The 27,337-nt window shown below is 38.6% G+C and overlaps 1 long non-coding RNA gene across 10 annotated transcripts in view; it reads left to right on the plus strand.

Moving 5' to 3' along the window:
* The first annotated feature begins 249 nt into the window (after window positions 1–249).
* LOC106976390 (uncharacterized) overlaps window positions 250–27,337 on the plus strand; it is a 108,853-nt gene continuing 81,765 nt past the window's right edge. For 8 of the 10 annotated variants that reach the window (XR_008298808.1, XR_008298815.1, XR_008298811.1 and 5 more), the window contains exons 1-2: window positions 250–389; window positions 19,327–19,442. This is a non-coding gene — a long non-coding RNA (uncharacterized LOC106976390). The remainder of the gene's footprint in view (window positions 390–19,326; window positions 19,443–27,337) is intronic. The other 2 variants (XR_008298810.1, XR_008298816.1) reach the window with 2 other exon arrangements.

Below are 27,337 nucleotides of genomic sequence, written 5' to 3' on the forward strand. Positions count from 1 at the left end.
GGTCCCGGGACCTCGACTTCCAGGACTCGCGGGGGTGGAGAGGCGGGGTAGGGTGGCGCACTGCTTACGGGCGAGCGGCAGGTGAGGCCGCGCGGGCTGTGTGGCTGCGCCCTGGCTGGTCTCTGGCCGGGAGCCGGAGTCCCGCGCCTCCTGCTGGGATGAAGGGGCGACCGTGAAGGCGCAGGTGGGCTCAGGCCTTCAGAAGCCGGTCCAGAACCCTGAGGACCCTCTGCCTTTGCCCCCGATGCCTGCCAGGGGACAGCCCCCTCCAATGCTGGAGCCACACCCTTGATGGAGGGCCCCGGTGGGTGAGGTCTGTAGCTCCTGGAAACAGACCCCAGAGCGGCGGCAAGAAAGGAGTTGGTCTCCACAATCCGCCCAAAGCCAAGGTGAGGGTCACACAGCGGCTGTTGAAGGATTCTGGCGAGTTTCTTCTCTTGGGTCACACCCACCCCTTGCCCCTCTCGTCTTCTGGTTGGACAATAGTTAAAGCCTCACCTACTGGAGACAGTGAAGCAGCTGGACCTTGGTGGATCCACTGAAGCTTGTTACTAAAGGAAAATGCAGCCATGTGTGTGAGGAGGGATTTTTGTTGTTTGTTTTTAATTTGAGAACCTAACTCATTTCACATACACACACAAATACACAAATGGTCGATACTTGCCCAACGTAAACTTGATAAACTGGGCATAGAGTTCCCACAGAGATATTTGTTCTTTCAGTACACAAATAAAGGGATTCAAAAGTCAACAAGCAGATAGAGTGAGTTTAATATTGTCTTCTAGTCTACAGGACCTGAGAGATTAACTCTCGCTTGGTTGCGAGCAAATGTGATTGCTTGCCCTGAACGGCTCTGTTTGACTACCTCTGCGAATGTTGCAAGACCTCTTCACTTTTGTGTGCCAAATAAAGCAGGTTTTTATTCTCGAAAGACTATAGCATGTTCTCTTTGAGGAGCAAGCTGTGACATGTATAAATAGATATAACAACAGTAACTATTATTTACCAGGGAACAGGCTTTTGGCAAATAATCTAGTGATCTGTAATACTGTTCGTTGGGCATATGTTAATGTTTGTATGTTGTATTAGCAGCAGTTGTTTTCTTACTCATTCTTGTTTGAAAACTTGGCCGATGGTTTCAAAGCTTGTGCTGCTTGGACCTAGCCTGTACCTGTAGTAGCCAGAAAAAGCAGACTCAGTCACTGGATTGTGTATACTGAATACTTTACTTGCTGGAGGTAACTATGTGATTTCCAAAAACTTGTTCAAAAAGGAATTCCCGGATGGGGTCAGATCGTATTTTAACATCCTTCACTCGAGAGGCCAAGATGTGTTTGTTTTGTTTACATCTTGTATACACAGTATACCCAATTATTGCCTTTCCAGTGGTTTGCTCTGCTGCTTCCCTTGTAAAACGCATAAGAGTCTTGGGTTGCAAGAAAAGGTGCGTAAGAAAGAAAGAAGCTTCCGTTCCCCTTTGGTTGTAGTGTAGACCATGCCTTCACAGCTTAGTGCTACTGATCTAGTTTCAGTTCCAGGACAGGATGTAAGTAAGCCCAGGAATAGCATAGGTGTTCCCACAGCCGAGCCCTTTACTGCAACCTACATCGCGTTGATGAAAGGTGGCTTCAAGATTGGTTCAGATACTGTGGACTATTTTCTGTAGTGAGGAGTCGAAGCCTGTGAGTTCAGTTTCACAGGCCTGATCTCTGCTGATCTGTATACACTGATAAGTCACTCTGAGCCTGTTTCCTCTTTATGTGGACAGTGTACTAGGTTGTCTCTGCTGTTCTTTCAGCTTTAAAATTCTGTCCGTTGGGCTGAATTTGGCCATTTTTCTAACTTGTGATTCATAAGCAGCAACAAAACAAAGAATTTAGTGGAAACATAGCCAATTTTCTTAAGATCTTATTTATTTGGAAAGATCCTGAATTGGGCTTTTATTCTTTCTCAAATGTCTTTTAGAATGCCAACTTAGAATAACTAGGAAATAAGCTCTGCTTGTATTTATTTTTAAGAAATCTTATTCATGAACCAAATTTTAAAAACCTTACACTATTAAGGAGGGTTTGTCTTTACATAATTCCTGTGTAGTGTATACACACCTTCCCTATTCACACTATTTATTGTTCTTGTATTTTGAAAATGGAGCATTACAAAATTTTAATCATTTTTTTCTTTTTTCTCTTAAGGTAAATCCTACTCTCATTTGTTTACAAAGTCTTTTTCTCTTGTATGGTATAAAGTCGCATTTCACCTGGACTCATGTCACATTGTGAATGGAAAAAAATTGTGAATGAGTAAAATCTGAGTAAGATTCTGTTATAATAATATACACTTGACTAAAGATCTTGAGAATTTTCTTACCTGTTCAACATTTGTGCTTATTTATCTTCACATATTTGACTTAATTTGATGAAACTGGTTTCTTCCCTAAATTTTATTTTGTGAGTTTTTCCTTTCATTGAAACATAATTAAAATACATGTCTTAAAATGCACACTTACATGATTTAAAAAGTAATCAGGTATTAGCGGTACTTGCAAGATCATACTGAAGAATAATAATTTCTCAAAAGCTATTTATTGAGTGATTACTATGTACCAGGTACTGGTCTAGATGCTTCATATCTATTATCACTAATCCTGAGACTAAACAACCCCAAATGATAGTATTCTTCTACCCATTTTACAGATAAGGAATCAGAGACCTAAAAAGTAGAGCAGGATTCTAAACACATCTGGCCAAAATCCCAGCTCTTCTTTAATATCCAAAGACTTGTCAAAAAGTACTGATTTCATAAAATGAAAGTACATGTTTTGATTCTATAATTGTTAACTGACGATCACAACTAAAATTTTTCCGTACTTCAGAATTTCTTATTGCCCAGGTGGTGGCAGCATGTCTCAAAGAGCTAGTGTGGTGCAAAAGGTTCTCTTCAACCTTGCCAGTTGATTTGTCTCTTCATCTTACATACCTGATCTCTTTCAACCTCTACTTCTCTTTTGGGCTTTCACTACTATTAGACCTCTCCCTCAGTAATTAACTCCATCTTCCATCTTCCCTTCAGTTTCATCTTCTGAATAGGTCCTATTCTGCCCGTTTGCTTTCAGCCTGTTTTACTTACAATGCATCGCAAGATTTCTATTTTTTAGAATATCCATGTAGACCTAACCCAAGGAATTTTTTTCAAATATTGTTATTTTTCACCCATTGTTAAATATAGTTTGGAAGAAATGCATACTAAAATAATGAGCTAATATTATAAAATACTTGCTTAAATGAGAAGGCATATGTCTTCAACTTCTCAGATACACGAATTAAGGATGTAATGAAAACCTTTTATAAGATAGAATTAGTCTTCAAATTAAGAACAAGAACATTCAGGAGGGAGCGGTGCAAGTTTGTATAATTCAGAAGGAATGCATATAAATATATAGCAGAATAACTAGTTAAACCTATTTTGGCCCAAAATTGCTTGGGACATTATTCTCATCTTTGCAGGGCAGACGCTACCTCCTCACAATAGCCCTCTTTACCTCTATCACTTTAATTTTTTTTTCATAGCACTCCAGTCTGACAACTTGTTTACTGGTTTATCGTCTGTTTTTCCCACTAGAAAGTAAGCTATGTGGGATCACTTACATTGGTACCTAGAATATTGTTTTGAATAATTGATTCCAAGATGTAGCATTGCTACCTACAGATAAAACTTTTATTTTAATTTGTGGTTTGTACAAATCATGAAATAACCCAAATCCTGTGAATTTGTGAAGTCTGTATTAAAGTACCAAACACTTGTATGTTTTCAAGGTAATAAGGGATGCCCCATTAAGAAGAGGCCTAAAGATTATTAAATAAGGTGTTTGGAGAAAGGTAAAGTAATTGTGATTATCTTGTTAATGAAAGAACACTAATTGCTTACTAATTTCCGAGTATGTAAAAATACGTATAAGGAACATGGCAGAACATCTTCATTGATGAGATAGAAGGAATTGGTCCTAGATTGTAGGTGCTAAGATTTAAGATAAGAGCAAGCTGGAATAGAGATCTTTGAAAATAGGGCACAAGTGTATTTGCAGACTAGATGCCCTCTCTAGATATTTTCCAACTTCATTATTCCCAATGCAGATTGCAGGAGAAATACTTAGATTAAAATAGCAGATGCTTCTCTCGTTTATTATTCCTTGCTGCCCATGGCCTCTTGCATACATTTTAGAAACATTCATTACACTTGAGCACAGTAGTCAGTACAGATAGTTACATATTGCTGCTTTGGGTAGTTGATAGAACTTTTTCTAACATAATACTGAAATCTGCTTTTTTAAAACAAACTGTTTACAGTTCTTTGTCTTCAGAATGTACTATACATGTGCTTGCAGCAAACTAATACCTTATAGTTGGAGGGCATCCTTTTGGAAGCTTAAAATTTCCAGTAAACCCTCCTGAAGCCTTGGATTACAGTGCTGTTGAAATTGTCAGATTCTAAGCTTTGCTGCTGAATCTAGAGGTTTCAAATTTTAGGCCTGTCCCTAAATGAGGTAATTGTATTAGGCATGTTAAGTTAATTTTTATTTCTGTGCTGGGGTCTTCTATCCATTAAATAAGAATTGCTATCCCAGTTGGGAAAACTAATCCATGTGTCAGAATCTTTCAGTGTAAAAATGACGTTTATGGCAAAAGTAGCCCTTAGCAATATCACCTTCACTGGATAGAATTTTAATGAGAAACTTTCACCTTCACCTAAACAAGCTTCTTGAAGTAACCATATAAAACATTTTAACCATATTTGCTATATGATAATGTCAGGGACATTGTTCTCCATGTCATGTAGTACCCTTTATATAAAGTCCCATGTAAGATATTTTACGATGTGATTCTAAAAAACTTTTGAAAGCCACTTTTTGATAGTAAGAGGTTTGCCTCTTTTTGATTGGACTGTCACAAAGCTCAAGAGCCAAATTTGAAGTTCATTTTTAACATCAATTCTGACCTGCATTCTTCCATTTCTTTTTAAATACATTTTTTCCTATGACAAGTATTATAGATCTGTAGTTATTGTATATGTTAATGTAGTAAGGTAAGTCAAGTTCTTGGTGAACTAAGGGACAGTATAGTTTGCCTTTTTATCAAGTGCTAGTAAGTCAGACTTAAAAAAGACTTCTGACATGTAACAAGTATTTATTTGCTAGTAAAATTCTTTCACTGATTCTAATTATAAGTCTGTTTTAAAATCTTACAACCATATCTTTCAAAACTAGAGAATATAAGAAATCATTGTTTGAAATCGCATCCCAAAGTCTAATGCTAAAAGCTAGTTTGTACCTTTAATAGCCCTCATAGTATAGTGTGTATATTTGGAATCTAGTTTATAAAATAAACAAAATTTACTTGTGCCAGGCTATAAATATATATGGTTTATGTTCTCTATACCATCACTTACAGACATCTCCTACTCCCAAATTCATAAATTGCTCTTGCTGAGTTTACAGTTTGTGTTTTTAGGCTTTAAGTCAGGAAACGAAACAGTCTAAAATCTAAAAACTCAATTCTGATTCACATATGTACTCTTGAAGTAAAATAAATAATAGTGGTTGTGTATGAGTTTCTAGAGGGTTTGAATTTGGAGTTTTTCTTCATTTTTAGATTTGGCCTTGATCAACTAATTTTCCATTCTCTGTAGTCAGATAATAATAATACCTGCCATTATAAAGAAAGTTGAACCAGGGTGCCTGTGTGGCTCAATTGGTTAAGCATCCAACTTTGACTCAGATCATGATCTTACAATTCATGGGTTTGAGCCCTGTGTCAGGCTCTGTGCTGACAGCGCAGAGCCTGGACCCTGCTTTGAATTCTTGTGTCCCTCTCTCTCTTTGCCCCTCCCCCGCTCCCACTCTGTCTCTCTCTCAAAAATAAGTAGGCATTAAAAAAAAGTAAAAGTTTAAAAAAAAAGTTTGGACCCATATTCTTTTGAGATTTTTTTCATCTCTCAATTTTAATATTCTATTGCAGGACTATACTGCAGTTGTAGATTTTGTATTATTAATGACTATAGGTGTATAAGATTCTGATTTAGTCTCTAGTTCTAGGTTCATATTTGATTTCATGATGTGGAGCAAAAAAATCATTTACTATTTCTCTGCCTGGGTTCCCATGTCCATAAAATAGAATTAAGAATACTTGTTTTTTGCAACACTAACTAGTTAATGAATAATTGTGTGGTATCCCCTTTAGAGAAGGTTGTAGTCTATAGAAACCATCTATAAATTGATTGTTGGAGCTTACACAGATTCCCAGCGAATTGTGTTATAAATAGTGGTTACATTCATTTGGCCTGTAAATGCCTATTTGACACACAGTATCAGTGGAAGGAGTGCCTTTGCATAAAGATGGTAGGAGATAATTTTCAATACTAGCAATAAAGTAGTAAAAATTAAATGAATTTTTGATTGCCTTATACCACAGTAAGGTCTTATACCAAGTGATGGAAAGTGGATTTACCTGAGTCCATATTTCCCCCAGATTTTTACATCCTGGAAGGTATGAATGATTTGTCAGCACTTTTTGACCATCTTACCACATATACAGGATGATACATCTTATTGTATAGGCAGGCCAGGAATCACTGTTGCAGCTCTTTTCAAGTCGGCTAACCTTTTTATACCATAGGAAACTAAAGCTGCATATGGGTCTATAAATTATTCATGTGTGTATGCAATGCATGCAGAATATATTTGTATACATTAATCTGTGATGTGCCCCTCCCCCCACTCTATATATGTAGAAAGATGTACAAACTCTTTTTCTTTTTTAATTTTTTTTTAATGTTAATTTTTGAGAGAGAGAGAGCACGAGCATGAGCGGGGGAGGGACAGAGAGAGGAGACACAGAATCTGAAGCAGGCTCCAAGCTCTTAGCTGTCAGCACAGAGCCCGACACAGGGCTCAAACTCATGAGCTATGAGATCGTGACCTGAGCCAAAGTCAGTCGCTAAACTGACTAAGCCATCCAGGTGCCCCTGAAGTATAGACTCTTTAGAGGAAGCCTCATGATTCTTACCAATTTGTTCCAGCCTGCCATATAAATCTTCCAGCGTGATAGAAGACCATTTATTTCAGACCTCTGCAGTTCTAAGAGATACCTTCTTAGGCTACTGGTTGCGGTACAGACTCTGGAACCAAACTACCTAATTTGAATTCCAGCTCTTCCTCTTGTTAGGATCATGAGGCTACTATGAGAATGCACCTCACAGACCCCCACTGCAAGGACTTTAAGTGACCAGGATCCCAGCTGCTATGCTCTGAAATCCATCGCTGTATTTGTGCCAAGACCTTACTTCTTTCACAGCTCAATGACTGAGCATGGCAGAGATACTAAGGCCCATTTTGGGGAGACACAGCCTCCTCTGATGGCCAACAGGGACACAAGGACTCTCCCATCACTTTGCCAAGCCTTCTTTATGCAACATGGCCCTCTAGAACCCTTCCACTCAGTCTTCCTTCCCTCTCTCTTTCACTTAGAGTCAGACTTGCATCATGATGTGACATTTCACCCAGTCTTCCTGGCTCCCCACCTCCCGATTATCTCTCATAGATATTTACCCAATAAAAATCTTACATATTTAATAACATCTTTGCTGCTGGGACGGTAAAATTGACATTTGGAAATGGCTCATCCATCTCCTGGCCTGAAGGTGCCACCCTGATTGGCAGTGAGCTTCTGGCATAAGGCTACAGATTAATTACTAAAGATTTCACCAGTGTTGATATGGTGAATTTGAAAAATATGGGAGGAATAGCATCTACAAAGACAACAGAGTTGGCCGATTACTGTAAAATTGTATAGTAGCACTGCAGAAGGAAAATAGAAATAGCTGTTAACAAACCATGAGTACCTAAGTGTCAGATCTGGAGGGCCCCTGTGATAGTCTTTATCGCCTGTAGAAGGACAGAGTGTTGAACCACTTGCTGAAGAGCTAGCCAGTTGTTGGAGTCACAGAGCTCCAGAGGTATTTGAGCATTTAGGTAACCTGGTATTTAGGTATCCTGGTTCTGTTAATGTGAAGGTGGGAAAATCTAGAATCCTAAACATAGGATGGTGTCATCCTGATAGATGCCCCTGCTCTTCCCTCTGGAACCTTAGGGCTTGCAAGGTAGCCCTTCTCTAGTAAGAACTAGCTTGTTTGCTGTGCTGGAGATACTACAGAACCCTCTTGGCCATAAGGCAATAGCCCTCCTCCTCTCCCCACTTTCTCCTTTCTTGGCTGCCAAGTGACTAACCAGTAACCAAGTCAATAACTGGGTTAACTCTCAGCAAAGTGAAGAATGTCTGAGTTGCACTGGCAGCCTGTGTAGGAAGGAATAAAGAGGCTGAGCAAATGGGCATGCTGGAATGGATACATTGCATAAAGTCAGAAGATCTACTGGTGGCTTGTACTCCATGAGAGGACCATTCACCCAAGCCCATGAGGAGAGCACTGGTGAGAGAGGCATCATCAGCATCACTAAGAAGTTTGGTGGTAGCTCTCCTCTGCTGGCCTGGCATAAAGGTAAGAGAAGCAGCCACAGAGCTGACTCATTAATGTCCACGGGAATAATGAGCCCTGAAGTAATGAAGCCAGTGGTGTTGCTTAACTGCCAGAAGCTAAAAGGTCACAATTATCATAAGGCCATTCTTAGATCCAAAGGAGCTTGACCCACAAGGAGTTCTAGAGTCAGCTAAAACAGCCTAGTCTCCCTAGGGACAAAATAGATGGGCAGTCCTTGAGGGTGCGGATTAACATCTCTTACCCTAAAAAGCAAGAATGGATGAACAGGAGGCCGAGGGCAGTGACAGCAATAAAAAGTCATGATCCCTTGCTTAGTTCCCAGACCTGAAACAATTTTTAGATCTAGAACAGAATATGTGGATGGGTCCCAAAGAAGAACCCTACCACACCATGGAAACTACGTAAATACATGACATTTCTCCAAAATGGCTTTATGGCTATCTGAGTGACTCCACACCAGGGAAAGAGGAATAATCAGGTGTCTTGAGGACTTTTGGTCATAGGATTTGAGTTGATGTCGGCATCTGCAGATTTAAAGCAACATCACAGCCTTCCTGTTATAATGGGCACCTACCAGACCAGGTGTACTGCCTAAACTTAGTCTCACAGTGGGCTTCAAGTGCATAACAAGTATTTATGTGGCAATTGGAGTAACTGCCACATTGGATCCCTGGTCTGTGGAGTAGGAGTTCTAGTGGGGATTGCCAAATGGAACCTTCTGAAACTACACCCACCCACCCCCCATCCCTCTCATCAAGATAGTAAATCAGGCTCAATATTGTATTTGGGGGGAATAATGAAGATGAGTGCCAACATTTAAGACCTAAAAGATATGGGAGTGCTGGTCCCAATTCTCTTTCTTTAATGTAACAGTCCAGCCCCTAAATAAACTGGATAGATCCTGGAGAGTTACTATGGACTACTGCTGAGTTAACCAAGTAATAACTCAGCACAGCTGCTGTTCTATGCTGGACTCACTGCTAGAACAGATTAGTAAGGCCTCAGATACATGGTGTGTCAATGATTTGGCAATGTGTTTTTTTCCATTCCAGTTAGAGAAAAGAATCAGAAACAGTTCACCTTAACAAAGAACAGTAACACTTTTCATTTAGACTGAGTTTTTCCTCAGGGCTGTGTTAACTGTCCCATCCTCAGTCATAATATAATAAAGACATATGGACCACCTAAATAACCTCATGACAGTACACTGGTCCATTTTACTGAACATCACGTGGTTGGGCAGATTCACAAGAGGTGGCTACTAAGCTGAACATATCAGTAAGATACGTGTACCCTAGAGGATGGGAGATAAACACTAAGATTGAGAGACCAGTCACTTTAGCAAAGGTTTAACCATCAGGGGAATACAGGATATCTCCTCCAAAGTGAAAAATTGCTGCCTCTTGCAGCCCCTACAGCAAAGAAGTAAAACATTTTGTAGGCCTCTTTTCCTTCTGGAGACCAAGCATTCTACAACTAGGAATAATATTGTGGCTCTTCTACCAAGAAATATGGAAGGCTGCCAATTTTGAATGGGGCCAGGGCAGGAAAGTTTCCTGCAACAGATTCAAGCTTCAGTGCAAGCAGCCCTGACAGACACTTGCAGCATGTGATCAAGCAGACCTTAGTGGTGTCAGTGGTGGGGAACAATGCAGTGTGGAATATGGCAAGTCCAGTTGGGGAATCGTAATAAAGGCCCCTGGGATTCTGGAGTAAGGTCATGCCATCTGCAGCAGTTAATTGTAGAGCTATTGACAAACAGCTCTAGTCATGTCTCACTGGGTTCTGTAAAGGCAATGCCTGACCGTGAAATAGTTAAACCTGCCCCTCCTCCAAGTCCCTATTGGAGTGAATGACTGATTTTCTAAATCCATCATTCCATCTATGTTTATTAGTTGACACTGTAATAAAAGGAAGTGTTTTTCTCTGTTCATTTATTTATTTTTAGCAGATGGACTTGTGGATTCTTGGTTAACAGATTAAATCCATTACTACCATTATTTTGATGTTGTAATTGCCCCACATTTGCCCACTGGAGCCCCAAAACTTTCCCTTTGTGTGTTAGAAGCCCCAGATGTGTCATGTACTCAACATAATTTGAGTCCTTTTGTGCTTTTTGATACAGTCAAATATTCCAGGTTCATCTTATACTTTCCCTGTCCTAGCCCTGGAATCAGCCATTTTTGCAAGGAGCCCTGCTTTCTTTTCGTGGAAAATGGTATTCAGGAACCAAGATCTGAGTGCTGGGTTTGCTCATGCTGCTGCTGTGTCATTGCTTGTGGCCCCTCTTAGCAGATACGTACATATACAAACAGCTGTATTTATACCTGTTAAAAACCATGAGTTTGTTTTGATGCCTTCAACTGCAGTCTATCACTCCTTTCTATTCTTCCCCTTTTCCTTATTTGTAATTCCCTTAATAAAAATAATTCTGGCTGCCATTACCTTTAAAGTATTATTTTACTCATTTGCTCAAGGCTGAAGTACACAGAAGGTAGTTCTAGAATTGCTAATTCATAGTATCTTGAAAAGAAAATTTACAGGTGTTTAGGTGACCTATCTGTTTACAACCCCTCAGTTTGGCAGCTGAAAAGCCATCTCATAAGTAAGGTTAATGAATTCAAACTAAAGCCCCAAATAAGTGTGTCTAGATCAGGAGAACTGGATGGCTCAGGGGGGTTTGTTAAAGGGCTATAGAGCTTCAACAGTCCAGGTTAGTAGCTTCAAACTTCATGTCTGCTGTAACTCACATAATAGGTGACACAGAAATGTTTCTGTTGGGTAATAGTAGTTGATCATGGCTTTATTTCCTAGGTCTTAGTAAGTATAATCATGGCACTAAGAATTGGTTTCTCAGCTGAAGGAAAGGACAGATTTCACCGTTGAAGGTGCAGTTTAATCTTTTTTAAAAGCAAATTGCAGGGGTGCCTGGGTGGCTCAGTAGGTGAAGTGTCTGACTCTTGATTTTGGCCCAGGTCTTGATCTCACAGGTTTGTGAGCTCGAGCCCCACATCAGGCTCTCCAGTGACAGTGAGGAGCCTGCTTGGGATTCTCTGTCTCCTTCTGTCTCTGCCCCTCCCCCACGCATGATCTCTCTCTCTCTCTCTCTCTCTCTCTCTCTCTCTCTCTCTCTCTCTTTCCCTCCCTCCCTCTCTCACTCTCTCTCTCCCTCCCTCTCAAAATGAATAAACTTAAAAAAAAAAGCAAATTATAATAGATTGTTCTTAAGCCTTTCCTGCCCATGCACAAAGCACAGTTTCTCAGTGACATCTTTATAACACTGTATTACAATTATATCCTTTTTAAAAATCACATCAGGGTTTATGATCTAATAGTTTAAAACAAATATTTAGGAGATGACTGAAGGAAAAAGGTGTTATTAAATGCAGTACTCTTAATCTGGAGGCTAGCACTCTACACCAAAACCTGGGGGTGAGGTACAAGGTGATATAAATTAAGTTTAGGATTTTGTGTAAATGTGCTGTCAACATCAGACTTCCAAGTATGCAGATCATTTGTGCTTTGACGCCAGTTTCTTTTTGTTTTTAGTACTTTGTATGGTTTTGCTAAATATTATTAAGCAGTTTCAACTTTCCACCTTAGCATTGAATGGTAAGCAGTCTAAAGACAAATGGATTCTTCTGTAATGATAGTATCTCTCTGAGGAAAGCTTAAATTTTGGTTATTAAGATCAGTAATCAGTGTTGTGCAGTACATTACCTTTTTTCCTCTAAAATGAGAGGTAAACTTAAAGTTTATTACTCTCTTCAGCTTAATGTCAGTATGTTAATTTGCCTGTTTTGCTTGGTATTATACCTTTAGATTTACTGTTAACTGCCCTTCACTAAAAAGAAATTATATGTTAAATCCTCAAAGTATCCTGTTTTCTGTGAACTTGAATAACTTAGGAAAAGAAAGGGGCATTTTTAATCTTGGAAAAGCACATTGACCTAATTCATAAGGCCTTGTGAAGGCTGTTATGCAAACTGACTTGCCTTGACATTATCTTGTTTAAAAGGCATTAAATGCATTAAGCTAATGCATCTACCCTTAGATAATGAAAGAAAAAATATAAATTTATTAAAGAGTACACCTGTCAGTTTATTTTTGGTTCATCTCGATCAGTTTTACAAGAAGACCAATGACATGCGTACTCCTAAGTTGAAGACAATCTGGTTCAGATTCCTATAAAATAGGTTAATTTTTAAGTCAAGTATCATTAAACATCTGTGATAGGCAGCTTTAAAGATAGCTCGCAATGATACCCACTTGCTTATATCCGTTCCTTTGTTTTATTCGCTCCTGTTTAGTTTAGCTAAATCTAATGATATGCTTTTGATTAACAGAATATGGTAAAAAGCAACGGGATGACATTTCCAAGGTTAGGTTACAGAAAGATTCTGGCTTCCATCTTGCTCACCCTCTCTTGCTTTCTCACTCTCTTTAATGGAAGCCAGTTGCCACATTGTGTGGTGCGGCACGAAGAGGCAGGGATATTAAGGAAGTCTTTTACTAACTGTCAGTGCAGAACTGAATCTTACCATAACTGTGCATGAGCTTGACTACAAGCTCTTCCTCTCTGTCAAGACTTGACGATGACGGTCCCAGCTAACACCATGAAAGCAGTCTTAAAAAAAACCCTGGGTGCCACTGTGCCAGATATACCTGACCACAAGAAACTGTGCAATAATAAGTGTTGATTGTTTTAGTTGCTAAATGTTAGGGTCATTTATTACTCAACCAGAAGTAACTAATACAATGTCCTTTAAAAAAATAAATCACAACAGACCCTCAAACTTTGTGTTTTCTGGTAAAGCTTTAACTGGCATTTCCAGACCAATGATTTAGTGCAGTGGTTTTCAACCACTGACATTAAAATCACCTGAGGAGTTTTTTAAAAAAAAACTTCAAATGCCTGGGCTTCACCCCTAGAAATTCAATTTGAATTGGTCTGGGATGGGTCCAGGCCTCAGTATTTTTAAAAGTTCCCTAAGTAATTCCAGTGAGTAGATGAAGAATCACAGATTCAGTATAAATTGACTTAGTGAAGCCCCCTCTGGGTGGCAGCTGTACAAGCTGTAACATTGGGAGCTGGAGCTCACTTTTCATTTGTAAGTCGGAAGAGAAGACAAACAGGTAAACAATGACAACAATGTGGCAAATGTTCCAATAAAGTTATGTACAAGATAATATAAACACAGAAGAGGAAACACCTAACAGCAGTGATAAAGTCAGAAAAGTTTTGACAGCAAGTTATTCTGGAGCTAAATGTTTTTACATTCTAGTGACCTAGAATCAGAAATGGAAGAATGGGGGCACCTGGCTTGCTTAGTCGGTGGAGCATGTGACTCTTGATCTCAGAGGTGTGATCTCATTGTGTGTAGAGTACTTAAAAATAAAGTCTTTAAAAGAATCATGGAGAAATAAACATTGCAGGCAAAAGAGTACAAGAGTAAAGGCTCAAAGTTTTTAGAGAATAAGCTGGGCTGTGGTATGTTCATATTTGACTAATAGGGCAGGATAAATCCAGAAGGGTAGGGGGAGTGTTGACAGAACTCTAAATTAGGGATATGGAGACCAGTTAGGATGATGACATGACCTGCAGCGGTAGCAGAAGGGACGAAGGGAAGGGGGGGATTAATTTGCTAACCAGGATATATAACATATAAGACTGGAAACATGCACTGAAATGCAAAGGGAGGGGCCCATGATGACTCCTGGGTTCTGGCTTGGCAATTGTGTGGGTGGTAGACTGTAACTTTGGCAACAGATATGGGGGAAGCAAAAGCAGAACACAGAAGGAAATGAACAGTTCAGAGTTAGATCTAAGTTTAAAGCTTCAGAAGAAACAACTGGTTGCAGTTGGCACTAGAAATGAAAAGCAAATTGCCATGTGACTTGCCAAAAGAGCACATCCTGGGGATGATTTTTGTGTATTTTGAAATAATTGAGAGCATAGCTTCTGTTTGGTCTCCATGTGTTTTGGTGCAGTCAGCTCTTACTAAGACAAGAATGATCTTGAGAATTTCACTAAAGCAAAGAAACCTTTAAAATTGTACTGCATAATCTGTGTTTCACTATTTTTGTCCACTGACTACAGTTCACTCACACCACACTCTTCTCCTTAGGTGCCTTTGCCCCTCTTCCTCCTTAGGGTAGTAATGCCTTGGTTTGCCCAACTATTATAATTTTGAACTGACATCAGATTGCATTGTGCCCTGAAGTGGAAAGGGTTTGAATAGTGGCATCCCACATCCTCATTATGGTCACTTTTTTCCCAGTTTTATTGAGAAATAATTGACCTACATCACTGTGTAAGTTTAAGGCATACAGAAGTTGGTTTGATTTACACATTTTGTGAATTGATTATGACAATAGGGTCAGCTAATGTCCATCTTCTATAGATACAATAAAAAGAAAGAAAGAAAGAAAGAAGTTAAAACTTTTCTCATGATGAGAACTCACAGGATATACTCTCAAAAACCTTTTTATTTTTCATACAGCAGTGTTAGCTACAGTCACAATGTTGTACATTGCATCTCTAGTATTTATTTATCTTATAACTGGAAGTTTGTACCTTCTTCCACTTTCCCCTCCCCCTACTCACTGCATCTGGTAACCACAAGTCTGGTTTCCATGTTTTTTTCTTTCTTTTTTCTTTTTTTTTAATTTTATTTTGAAACAATTTTTTTAAATACAAAATTGATTGTCAAATTGGTTTCCATACAACAGCCAGTGCTCATCCCAACAGGTGCCCTCCTCAATGCCCATCACCCACTCTCCCTCCCTCTCACCCATCTTTCTTTCTTTTTTAGATTCCACCTACAAGTTGAGATCATACAGTGTTTGTCTTTCTCTGACTTAATTTCATTTAGCATAATGCCTTCAAGGACTATCCATGTTGTCACAAAACTGGTAGAATCTCCTCACTTTTTATGGCTGAATAATATTCCATTGTATGTATATACCACAGCTTCTTTATCCGTTCATCGATTGATTGTTTCCATGTCTTGGCTATTGTACATAATGCTGCTGTGAACATGGGGGAGAAGCTATCTTTTTGAGTTTGTGTTTTTGTTTCTTTCTTCTTTTGTTTCTTTTGTTCTTTTGTTCTTATATTCTCAAAAGGGAAACCGATGGGTGTTGTAGTTCTATTTTTTAATTTTTTTGAGGATCCTCCATATCGTTTTCCCTAGTGGCTGTACCACCTAACAATCTTATCAACAGTGCACATGGGTTCCTTTTTTTTCCACATGCACGGCAGCTTTTGTTACCTCTTTATTTTTTGATGATGGCCATTCTAACAGGCATGAGGTGATACTTCATTGTGGTTTTATTTGCATTTCCTTAATGACAAGTGATGTTGACCATCTTTTCATGGACCCATTGGCCTTTGGTATATCTTCTTTGATGAAATGTCTATTCTGGTTCTTTGCCCATTTTTTAGTTTATTTGGGAGGTTTTTTGCTATTGAGTTATATGAGATTTTTGTGTATCTTGGGTATTAACCCTTTATCAGATACATGGTTTGCAAATATTTTTTCCCATTCCGTAGGTTGTCTTTTCACTTTATCAACAGTTTCTTTGGCTCTGCAGTAGCTTTTTGATTTGATGTAGTCCCACTTGTATATTTTTTATTTTGTCACTTGTGCTTTAGGTGTCATATTCAAAAATATCATTACCAAAATCCATGTCAAGATACTTTATTCCTGGGGCACCTGGGTGGCTCAGTCAATTAAACATCCAATGTCCACTCAGGTCACGATCTCGCAGTTTGTGAATTTGAGCCCCTCGTAGGGCTCTGTGCTGTCAGCACAGAGCCTGATTGACTTTGGATCCTCTATCCCCCACTCCCTGTGTGCACACTCTCTTTCAAAATAAATGAAAACATTAAACAAAAAAAGATGCTTTATTCCTATGTTTTCTTCTAGGAGTTTCAACTAGTTTCCTAGCTGCCCCTGCTGAGGGCTTCACATTTAAGTCTAATCCATTTTAATTTTTTTGAGTGGTCCATGATATGGGTCCAGTTTCATTCTTTTACATTTGAATATCCACTTGTCCAGTACATTCATTGAAAAGACTGTCTTTTCTCTGTTGAGTATTCTCGACTCCTTGTCAAATATTAGTTGACCATATTGGTCATTTGTTTTTAATTCAAAGGAGCAGTACATTTGGCTCAGCAACTCAGTCTGTGTAAAACCTGTAACCCCGTGTATTTCAGAGCCAAGTTACATGTTGTTATTTTGAATCCCTGACACTTTTGAACTTTTAAAACTAAATTCTTTCTTCTCTAGTCTAGACAACTCATTACCACCTCCCCCCACTCACCTCCACCTCCCAGGAAGCAGAGAAGCCACAGGGAAATACAAGTGAATCTTCCTGCGAAAGAAAGGGTTGTACTTTGTCTCATCATCAAGCCTGCCTTGGAGCTGGTGTAAAAAAAAAAAAAAAATGCTGATGTCCGCATAACGTGTATCTCTTAAGTAAATCAAACCTGTAATTCAGCTTGGCTGCCTCTAAGTCATTTTGATTCCTGCCAACAAGAACATTAATGAACTTAGTATCTCCACAGGTTTATTCATGTGTAAGATCCAATTCCTTATTCCTCTTCCTTTTTCCAGCAGCTGCCCCTTTCCATCTGATAAAGTGGAAAGCTCGAATAGCTCATACAAATCCAGATCATCACTTAAAGCCAGATTTTTGTAGGCAGTGTTCTGTAATTCTTCTGTCTGATTTTATTTTATTTTTTTTTTAATTTTTTTAAACTTTTTTTTTTATTTATTTTTGAGACAGAGAGAGACAGAGCATGAACGGGGGAGGGGCAGAGAGAGAGGGAGACACAGAATCGGAAACAGGCTCCAGGCTCTTAGCCATCAGCCCAGAGCCCGACGCGGGGCTCGAACTCACGGTCTGCAAGATCGTGACCTGAGCAGAAGTCGGACGCTTAACGGACTGAGCCACCCAGGCGCCCCACTTCTGTCTGATTTGAGAATGGCAAACAAAGTTTCTAGGCCTTGGATTTGAAAAAAAAAAAAAAGATCATACACTAGTAATTATTGTCATGAAGAAATAATTTATGAAATTTTGGTTATTCATGCCTTTACATTTCCTGCTTCTATTTTCCTTTTGACAATAATGAGTAATTCCATTGTTATACTTTTGCTATAGGGTCTTGGTTTACCTCCATGGATATACAGTTGGGATATGCCACATCAAGTTGTACTTTGGTAGATTTCCCCAAATGGCCTGAGACTGATATAGAAAGTATGCTAAAAAAGACATGAACCTAATTAGTCAAAAAATTTTAAGATAAAAATATAAAAGAATATATACCATTTTCCCCCAAATTTGTCTACATGTTAGAATTACTAGAAGTCTCTTTAAAATCTCAAAGTCCAAGCCACACCCAGATCAATTCCATCACACTTTTTAGCAATGGAATACAGGCATCACTAGTGTTTTGACTCCCCAGGTAACTCCAATGTGCAGACAAGCTTGGGAATCACTGATTTAGACAGCTGTTACCTCGTGATTGCAAGAAAACACAGCTGTGGCTTCTTCCTGGACTTCTCTCCTAGCCGTTGGTGGGAGATTCTCTGCTTTCCAAGTTCTCTATCAATTTTGTCAACTTTGAACCTTAAACAGGGGGACCGAATGTGAGGGAATTCAATCATTGAAAGGCAACAATTAGCTGATTAAAAACCACAGATGGATATGAAATACATGATTGTAATTTCTTTAAGCTATTTTTATTTGGTGCCATTTTACCTGATAGCATAAGTTTTGTGTCTCAGATTTTTCTGTTCCATTTTCAGACACAAAGCTTCTTACACAGCTAGTTTAATGAAACTCTGGTCCACTGGAGTGACATTTTTTTTCATGCTTTCAGTGATTGTTTTAGAATTCCTTCTTTAACTTAGTCAACTTGAAAATACTTAACCCAGAGTGGGTATGCATTGACTGAGAATTGTCTCTTTTCCTTGCTTAAAGAAACAGTTTGACACAAAGATAAGCATTTGAAATTTATTTTCTGCATATACACAGCACATTACTTATTTATATAAACAATCACTGGCTGCCCAAAAACTGAGGGAAGCTTAATTTTAAATATAGCAACAACTCTTTACTCATTGGTGGCGAATTTACATGGTTGACACCCTTTATCAAAACTCAGAACTCCAGCAATTGTACAAAAATCACCATGCTGGCCTATAAAATTTTAAAGCAATATTGTAACCCAATAAAATAATGGTTGTGCTGTATGCCTATATGTATCTTGAGAGAGATTAATTAAAGGAAGTAAAATTGCAATTGAAGCTGTTGGATAGTTAAAATTATCTGAGTAAGTGTGATCTTGACTTTAATGAATTAACAAGTAAGCTTCTTGCAATAAGTCTTTAATTAATTTTAAACCATATTTGATTTAGAAACCATTTATACTTAATTTCTGGTCTAGTGTTCAATTAAAATTGTCTGTAATATTCACAGTCTCTAGATCCTGTTCTTGCTTTGGTGATCTTGGCTGCTTGGTCACTGACTACTGCTGAGCAGTGGGGAAAGAAGGCCTATGGCTGTGATCTTCTAATTCCTCAGATGTCAGGGGAAAATCCTCAGGGAAAAAGTTAGCCTAGAAAATGCATGGTTTCTTTCCCTCATGTTTTATTCTAGAAGTAATCGCTTGGGATAGGTGGTAGAAACAAATGAGAACACATGTTTGTCATTAAAAACAAAAGACTGAGATGTTGCAGTTACTTTTCTACAATCACTTTTTTTCACCAGAAGACTTTGGATAAGTCATTATGGAGAAAGCTAAGGATCCCTGCGTTGTCTTGAAAGCACACCAGCCGGGAAATCAGAAGGCCTGGGTTTGAATTCCAGTTACTCACAAATGTAAGGTAATACTGTTATCCCTCCTCTGTTAAAACACTTTCTTCACATATGACGTTTACATTTTGTCCTAAAACATTTTCTTCTCCATTAAGAAAAATTATATTCTGTACTGTCAGTTTTTATTTCATTGTAAGTGAGGGCAGTCATGGTATAGATGAGCCAAATGGTAACTAAACCCAACACAGTGAAATTTGACTTTGAAATAAGTCTTAGAATTTATATTTGTTTGTGAGTCATGTTTTGGGGAACCCTAATTCACTGTCACCCATCACCAATAATAGTGATGTTGGGAAACAGGAGTTATGGCCTACAACTCTTATATAATGTTCTTACAGTATATAGTTATATTTGGGGAAATATCATTTGACCCATACTATTTTTGAGCCATGTAATGAGCTAGAATGTAGATAGTACTTAGGTAGAATACTAGAATAATGCAACTTCATTCTAAGATTGCTTAAAAAGAAATGCCCATTTTCCTTCAGTGTTTATCTTTGCCAGGAGAAAGAGAGACAAATAATTATTTTGCCTTTAAGGCACTGATTCTAAGTGTTAGATTAAGTAGACAGACTGTTGACCACATGTGACTTAAGCAGTATTGTTGGTTATTTTACCAAACACTGGATCATCATTTGCTTTGAGAAAGCTACACTGTAGGGGCGCCTGGGTGGCGCAGTCAGTTAAGCGTCTGACTTCAGCCAGGTCACGATCTCCCGGTCTGTGAGTTCGAGCCCCGCGTCGGGCTCTGGGCTGATGTCTCAGAGCCTGGAGCCTGTTTCCGATTCTGTGTCTCCCTCTCTCTCTGCCCCTCCCCCGTTCATGCTCTGTCTCTCTCTGTCCCAAAAATAAATAAACGTTGAAAAAAAAATTTAAAAGAAAGCTACACTGTGGATAAACCTTTGCTAGATCAAGAGTAACCTGCATTGTCTTCTGTGTTGTTTCTACTACAACATTACTTGGTGGTATTGACTTTGAAAAATGAAATTTATCTTCTAAGAGCACAAATCAGATTCAGGTATTCTTAAATGTAAAACTGATTTTGACCTCCCCAAGAACTATCGAATAATAATGATGCCAGTTGGGAGAATAAAGTTGCCATATAGGTTTTTCTGTGTTCCTTTCAGTAAATACATTCTGGAGCATAGAGGTGGGCAATTGGTCAACCCATTTTCTTTCTTGTATGATATGTCATAGTTTGATAATGTCACTCTGTTAACCAAGATTTGTAATGGGATCAGTGCTGAAAGAGGCTTTGAGGATATCATATCACCAGTATTTAGATGTCATAGGTAACATAGATTAAACATAGGTAACATAGATTGAAAGGTAACACAATAGCTATTACCCAACTAATTCAGGAGCATGTGTTGATTTTGGCCTAACTCCAGTGAAATAACTTATAAGTGGACATGGCTGGATTAGCTCAATGTGTATGTGTGTGTGTGTGTGTGTGTGTGTGTGTGTGTGTGTGTGTGTTTCCGAGGAAGCAGACATTCTAAGATTTGAATCAACATTACTGGTGGAAGCAGGAAAACTTAAGAGTAGGCCATTAGGTGTAACATCAAAGTAAAGCTGCTTCTGTGTCACAGCTGTAAGGACAGAATGATGCTCCGTTTTTTCTCAAGTACTGCTTCTGCATAGTTGTATCGGCAAGTTCTATCAATAAACAAAGGAGAGACTAAGAATATATACATGCAATTCCACCATCAGCCAAAAAGTCACATAAATCTTTCACATTTTCAAATAACACTCATGACGGAATAGTATTCTTTAGTGAACTTCTAAACCCTTATCTCTTCCATTTTTTAAACTCATTTGAGCTTTTAATACTCGCTCAGCAGAAGAGGAAGGGAACAAGAAAAGTCTGTACTGAATCACGGTGCTTTTTTTCCCTTGTAACCAATAGGTTTTAAAGTGTGCATATTATACACACACATATATGTATATATTATATGTAGTTAATATTTAGCAAAGTAACCCATGGTTTTTTTTGGAAGTATTTTACTGTGAAGTGTAATATTCTTAAAGTGATAACAGTAGGGCACCTGGGTGGCTCAGTCGATTGAGCATCCAACTCTTGTTTCTGGCTCAGATCATGATCTCATGGTTTGTGAGATCAAGCCCCACATCGGGCTCCACACCGTCAGTGGAGATTCTCTCTCTCCCTCTCTCTCTGCCTCTCTCCCCGCTCATGCTCTCTCTCTCTTTCTCTCTCAAAATAAATAAACATGACATCTGCAGTTTACAAATAGTTGTAAGAATGAACACCCCTTGTAACTGCCACCCATGGTTGAAGAAAAAATATGTGGAAAAATTTGACCAGCATGCCAAAAGCCCTGTGGGTCCCTTGACAATCACAACCTTCTCCCCACACTTGTCCTTTCTTCTCTGAGATAGCTCTAGCTTTACTTTGTAGGCAGTCGTTTCTTTGCTTTTCTTTATAGTCTTACCACTTGAGTGTGCAGCCATATGCACCAGATACATCTGTATAGTTTAGCACTGTATGTTTGGCAACTTTTTATAAATGAAATCATACTTGATATATTCTTTAGTCTTGCTTCTTCCATTTGTCATCCATGTGATTGAATGTAGCTGTCAGTTTGTTAATTTTCATTGCTTTGTAGTATTCTGTTGTGTAAATGGACCAGTTTACTTATCCATTCTTTTGTGTTGGATGTCTGGACTGCTTGCACTTTGTACCCACCAGATAATATTGCTATGACGATTCTGTGCTATCTCCTGGTGCATGTGGACATGTATTCTGTTGGACATCATTCTAGTTAATAAATATTAGTGATGTGACAGTGGACAATGAAACTATCTTTTTCTGGAAGCAAATTTAGTGAGCCAGTAATTTAATGAAGGGGGAAAAAAACATTATTTTGGTTATTTTAAGGTGGTAGGTGCTATCTAGACATAGAGATGGCCACTTCATCCAGATAAATAAAAAATAGAATTTCCAGGATTTTACCTTTTGTTTAAGATTTGTATCTATAAGTATGTTTCATCAAGAAAATAAAACATTTTAGTTTTCAAACTACCTCTAGTATTATTTCTAGAATTCTAAAATTAACAGGATGAAACAGAGCAGAGAATGTATCTTACATTTCTTTTATTTTCTTCATGAAGACCATGGCACTGCTAAAAAGATGTTAAGTCCCCGCTAAATATATATTTCCTCTTTGGCATAAAATTATTTGTATAAATAGGTATAATTTGCAAGGGACAGGCCCCTAAAAAGGAGACAGTAGTAGGTTGGTTTAACTTAAAACTTTTTCTGTTTCGAAAGACTCTTTCCTGAAACAGAAAATAATAGTTTGGATGAGTCAACGCAGTAATCTGCTTTCTCCATAATTTGTCTTACTTACTGCATTCATCCTTGTCCTAAGTACAACTAATATTAGCATATTTCTGAGGTTTTTTAAAAAAGTTATAAAATGGGCCTTTGTTTGCCTTTCAAACAATACAGTAAGATGCAAGGGTATCACTTCTGATAGTCCTGTGCTTCAGAGCATATATATTTTAGGGCTTCTTCTGATTTCACCAGTAAGGTCCCATCATGGTAAATTGATATCAGTATCTTCCTGGTTTTTTTGGGTTCCATTCCAGAGCTTCAGTGGAACGTCAAAATAATGTTTGTCATTCTATCCTTGGTTAGCTGAAGTCTTGTTCCTGTTTATATGAAATGACCATTGGGCTAATGCAGTTAACACAAACACTTCTAAAAACTATTCCGAGTATTGAGGAAAAGGCACTTTAATTTAAAAATTACTTATCCAGGGGGCGCCTGGGTGGCACAGTCGGTTAGGCGTCCAACTTCAGCCAGGTCACGATCTCGCAGTCCGGGAGTTCGAGCCCCGCGTCGGGCTCTGGGCTGATGGCTAAGAGCCTGGAGCCTGTTTCCGATTCTGTGTCTCCCTCTCTCTCTGCCCCTCCCCCGTTCATGCTCTGTCTCTCTCTGTCCCAAAAATAAATAAAACGTTGAAAAAAAAATTAAAATAAAAATTACTTATCCAGGATCAGGCTGGGAGAAACACTTTCTTGAGAATTCAGCATGCTACCCACACCGCAATTCATTTTGCTGCTCTGCTATAACAAATGTGTTTGAATTCTTCTTTGCAATGAAAAGATTCTTTTGTCTTCCTTAGGGATTGTAACTTTCAAAAGGTGTTCTTAAATATATTACTACCTTATTTAAACTATTTGCTTCCAAGATGTGTAGTACTTTGCACAAAGAATAAGTCACTGATCCCTTGGGCACACAAAAGGAAAGTGCTCTTCTGCGTTTCCCATTTTATTTTGTTTTTCTGTGGTAGGTTTATGACTTGATGCCCAGCTTTTTTATAGATTCACCTCTCACAGGACACAATTCCCTTTAATGTGTTTTCCATGCTTATAGAAAGAACCAATGTGTTAGTGTCTTAGTCTGTTCAGGTTACTATAACAAAATATCATAAACTGGGTGGCTTATAAAGAACAGAGATTTATTCCTCACAGTTCTCAAAGCTGGGAAGTCCAAGATCAAGGCTCTGGCAGATTCACTGTCTGGTGAGGGCCTGCTTCCTAGTTCATAAACAATTTTCTTTTTGCTATAACCTCACATGTCAGAAAAGTGGGTCTCTCATAGGGTACTAATCCCACTCATGCGGTTCCGCTCTTATGACCTAACCACCTCCAAAAGGCCTTACCCCCCAGTACCATCCTCTTAGGGGTTAAGATTTCAAAAATGTAGGGGGGGACACAACCATTCAGACCATAGCAGGTAGCAATCACCAGTAGAAATTCCATTTTTACCATGTGGCTTTCTCTTGGTATATGGAGACAGGCCTCCTTAAAGTGCTCCTTGAGTCAAGCGAAAGTGGCTTTCACTGATGTCTTGGAGATTTAAAAAAAAATTTGACAATTTATTATTTTTATTAGTCTGGGATAAACATTTTAGATTGTTCTATGAAATTAAAAGAGATTAAAATCAAAGAATTAGGGAAGTTGCTAAGAAAAGTTGCCAATTTCTCTGTTGATGGTATAGAGTTGACTTCCTATGTATAGGAAGGTCTGTGAGTAGAGGAATGCCATGATAAGGGTGGTGTTTAAGGGAGACTGTACATGAGCACCTGGGTGGCTCAGTCACTTGAGCATCTGACTCTTGATTTTGCCTCAGGTCATGATCTCATGGTCATGGAATTGAGCCCCGTGTTGGGCTCCATGCTAAGCCTAAGTACGTACATAAAAATAAAGGAGCCTGTACAGCAGCAGGCCAGAATCAAGAACATCTGCCCTTCCATGAGGTTGTCCCAGACTGCTATGACCTTGCTGGATTTTGAGTCCCTGTGAATAATTATACAGTAAATAAGAACAGATGGGTGGGTCAAAATAAAATGCTTGTAGCAGCAAATATAGAATAATTTATCCTGAGAGGAAAGCAATGGTCAAAATTCACATGAAGAAAAAAATCTTGGATATGGTATTTTCTGTGGAGTTAGAACTTTTAATAAGTTAATGTATTTTCTTTTTTTTTAATTTTTTTAATGTTTATTTATTTTTGAGAAAGACACAGAGCACAAGTGGGGGAGGGGCAAAGAGAGAGGGAGACACAGAATGTGATGCAGGTTCCAGGCTCCATGCTGTCAGCACAGAGCCCGATGCCGGGCTTGAAACCACAAAGTGCAAGATCATGACCTGAGCCAAAGTTGGCACTTAACCAACTGAGCCACCCAGTCGCCCCTATGTTATGGTACTACTTGAAGGTACAAGAATATCCTTATATTTCAAAGGATTCTAGGGGCACCTTGGTGGCTCAGTTGGTTAAACCTCCAACTCTTGATTTCAGCTCAGGTCATGATCTCAGGGTCTTGAGTTTGAACCTGGAGTCAGGCTCTGTACTGACCCCGTGGAGCCCGCTTGGGATTCTCTGCCTCCCCCTCTCTCTGCCCCCCACCTCTCTCTCTCTCTCTCTCTCTCTCTCTCTCTCTCTCTCAAATAAACATTTTTTTAAAAAAAAGATGCTATTGTTTTATGGAACAGAGTTTGGGAGACACAGAGTTAAAATATAGCATCATGTATTTGGGTTAGAGATTATTGAAAGAATATATACTAGCAGCGTGTCACAAGAATGACTAGGAGTCTACTTTTGCATATCCCCAAGAACAGCACACGGTTGTCTATATTTTACTCCATCTAAAACTATGATTCTCAACAAAGGCTTCCCTTGACAAGGTAGTAGCAGAATCTCAGTTGGATTTTGTCAAATGTTTTTTTCTGCATCTGTTGAGATGATCATGTTTTTCTTTTTTGTGTTTGTTAACATGATGAATTCCAGTGATTGATTTTATAATGTTAAGTCAACCCTGCATTTTTGGGATAAATCCCACTTGGTTGAGGTACTATCCTTTTAATATATCATTAGATTTGATTTACTAAAATTTTGTTTAGAATTTTTGCATCTATGTTTATGAGGGATATCAGCGTGTAAATTTCTCTTACTGTCCTTCCTTTGTTTGATTTTTGGTATCATGGTAATGCTGGCCTAACAGAATGAGTTGAGAAGTATTTCCTCCTCTATTTTCTAGAATACTTTGAGTAGAATTATTATTATTTCTTCAGTACGTGTTTATGAGAATTTACCCTGAAACCACCTGGACTTGGGATGGTCTTTGTCAGAAGGTTTTAAACTACTATTTCTTGAACAGATATGCAGTTTATATCATTACCCTCAATTCCAGCACAATAGCACAAAGTCTTATTTTAGTTTTCATCTTTTCCACATTTTGTAAGTCCTTCTCTGACAATGAAAAATCTGTCTCCTATTATCTTTAATATGTTAATTTATTAGATTAACTTCCCTGTATGTAATAGCCAATCTCCCCTTGCCAGTGTTGCCCCCTTCCCCATGCAAATGCACTCTTTGTCCCATTTGGGTTCTGACACCCTCCCAAGGTCACAGCTGCTGTCTCGTCCTCTAGCCCCCACCCCATGTGGATGCCTTCCTCACCCCACTGAGGCTTTGATGTCTGTGCCAGACTGCCCTGTTGCATAGACATCTCCTACTTTCTCTTCTCATGCACTTGTGAAATTGTTCCTGCCAACTGAGTCCATTTTATTCCATTTAAATTCCATGTTGTCTATTGTATAATTGGAAATTAACAAATGCTTAATAAGACTAAAAAGAACGAAATTTTTAAATGGACACATGGTGTATCAACACTCTAAAAAAAGGTGTCACTATTAACAGAATTGCCAGAGTTCGCATTCTGGTTTTGCTGTTGACTAATATGTAGCCATGGATGAATTAAATAAACTTCTCTGAACTTCTGTTTCCTAATTTGTTAAAAGGGATGAGGACAGAAATAATTACAATAATGATGATAATGGCACATGATGCCTCCTATGTACCTGTGCTAAGTACTGTGCTAGTACCTGTGCTAAGGACTTGACATCTAATCTTCAAAATGGTCTTTTGGAGGAAATACTATTATTATATTCATTTTACCAAATAAAAAGCTGTTATTTGAGGGAGGTGCCATTATCTTCCACATTTTCAGATGAGGAAATTAAGCACACACACAAAATATTTATCCAAAGTCATATAGCTAATAATTGGTGGCATTGGAATTTAGCTACTATGCCTTCAAAAAGCAACAGTGCCCAGCACATATGAAAATTCCTAGTATGCAGTGAGCTGCAGTAAATAATAATCCATTTAATGTGTAAAGTGATTAATTATAATAGCTCTGAATCACTATTGCCAGGTCTATGACATAGGAAGAGTCATGATACTACCCAATAGGAGTGGGGAGGATAATCCATTTTTAGCTTGAATACAAATTAGAAGTAATTTTTCTTCCTAGGCAGAGTTTAAAATCCACTCTATTTATTCTAGATTGGTAAAGCAGACATTTTTATG

Source organism: Acinonyx jubatus, chromosome A1 (assembly GCF_027475565.1).
Source record: "Acinonyx jubatus isolate Ajub_Pintada_27869175 chromosome A1, VMU_Ajub_asm_v1.0, whole genome shotgun sequence".
Taxonomy (NCBI): domain Eukaryota; kingdom Metazoa; phylum Chordata; class Mammalia; order Carnivora; family Felidae; genus Acinonyx; species Acinonyx jubatus.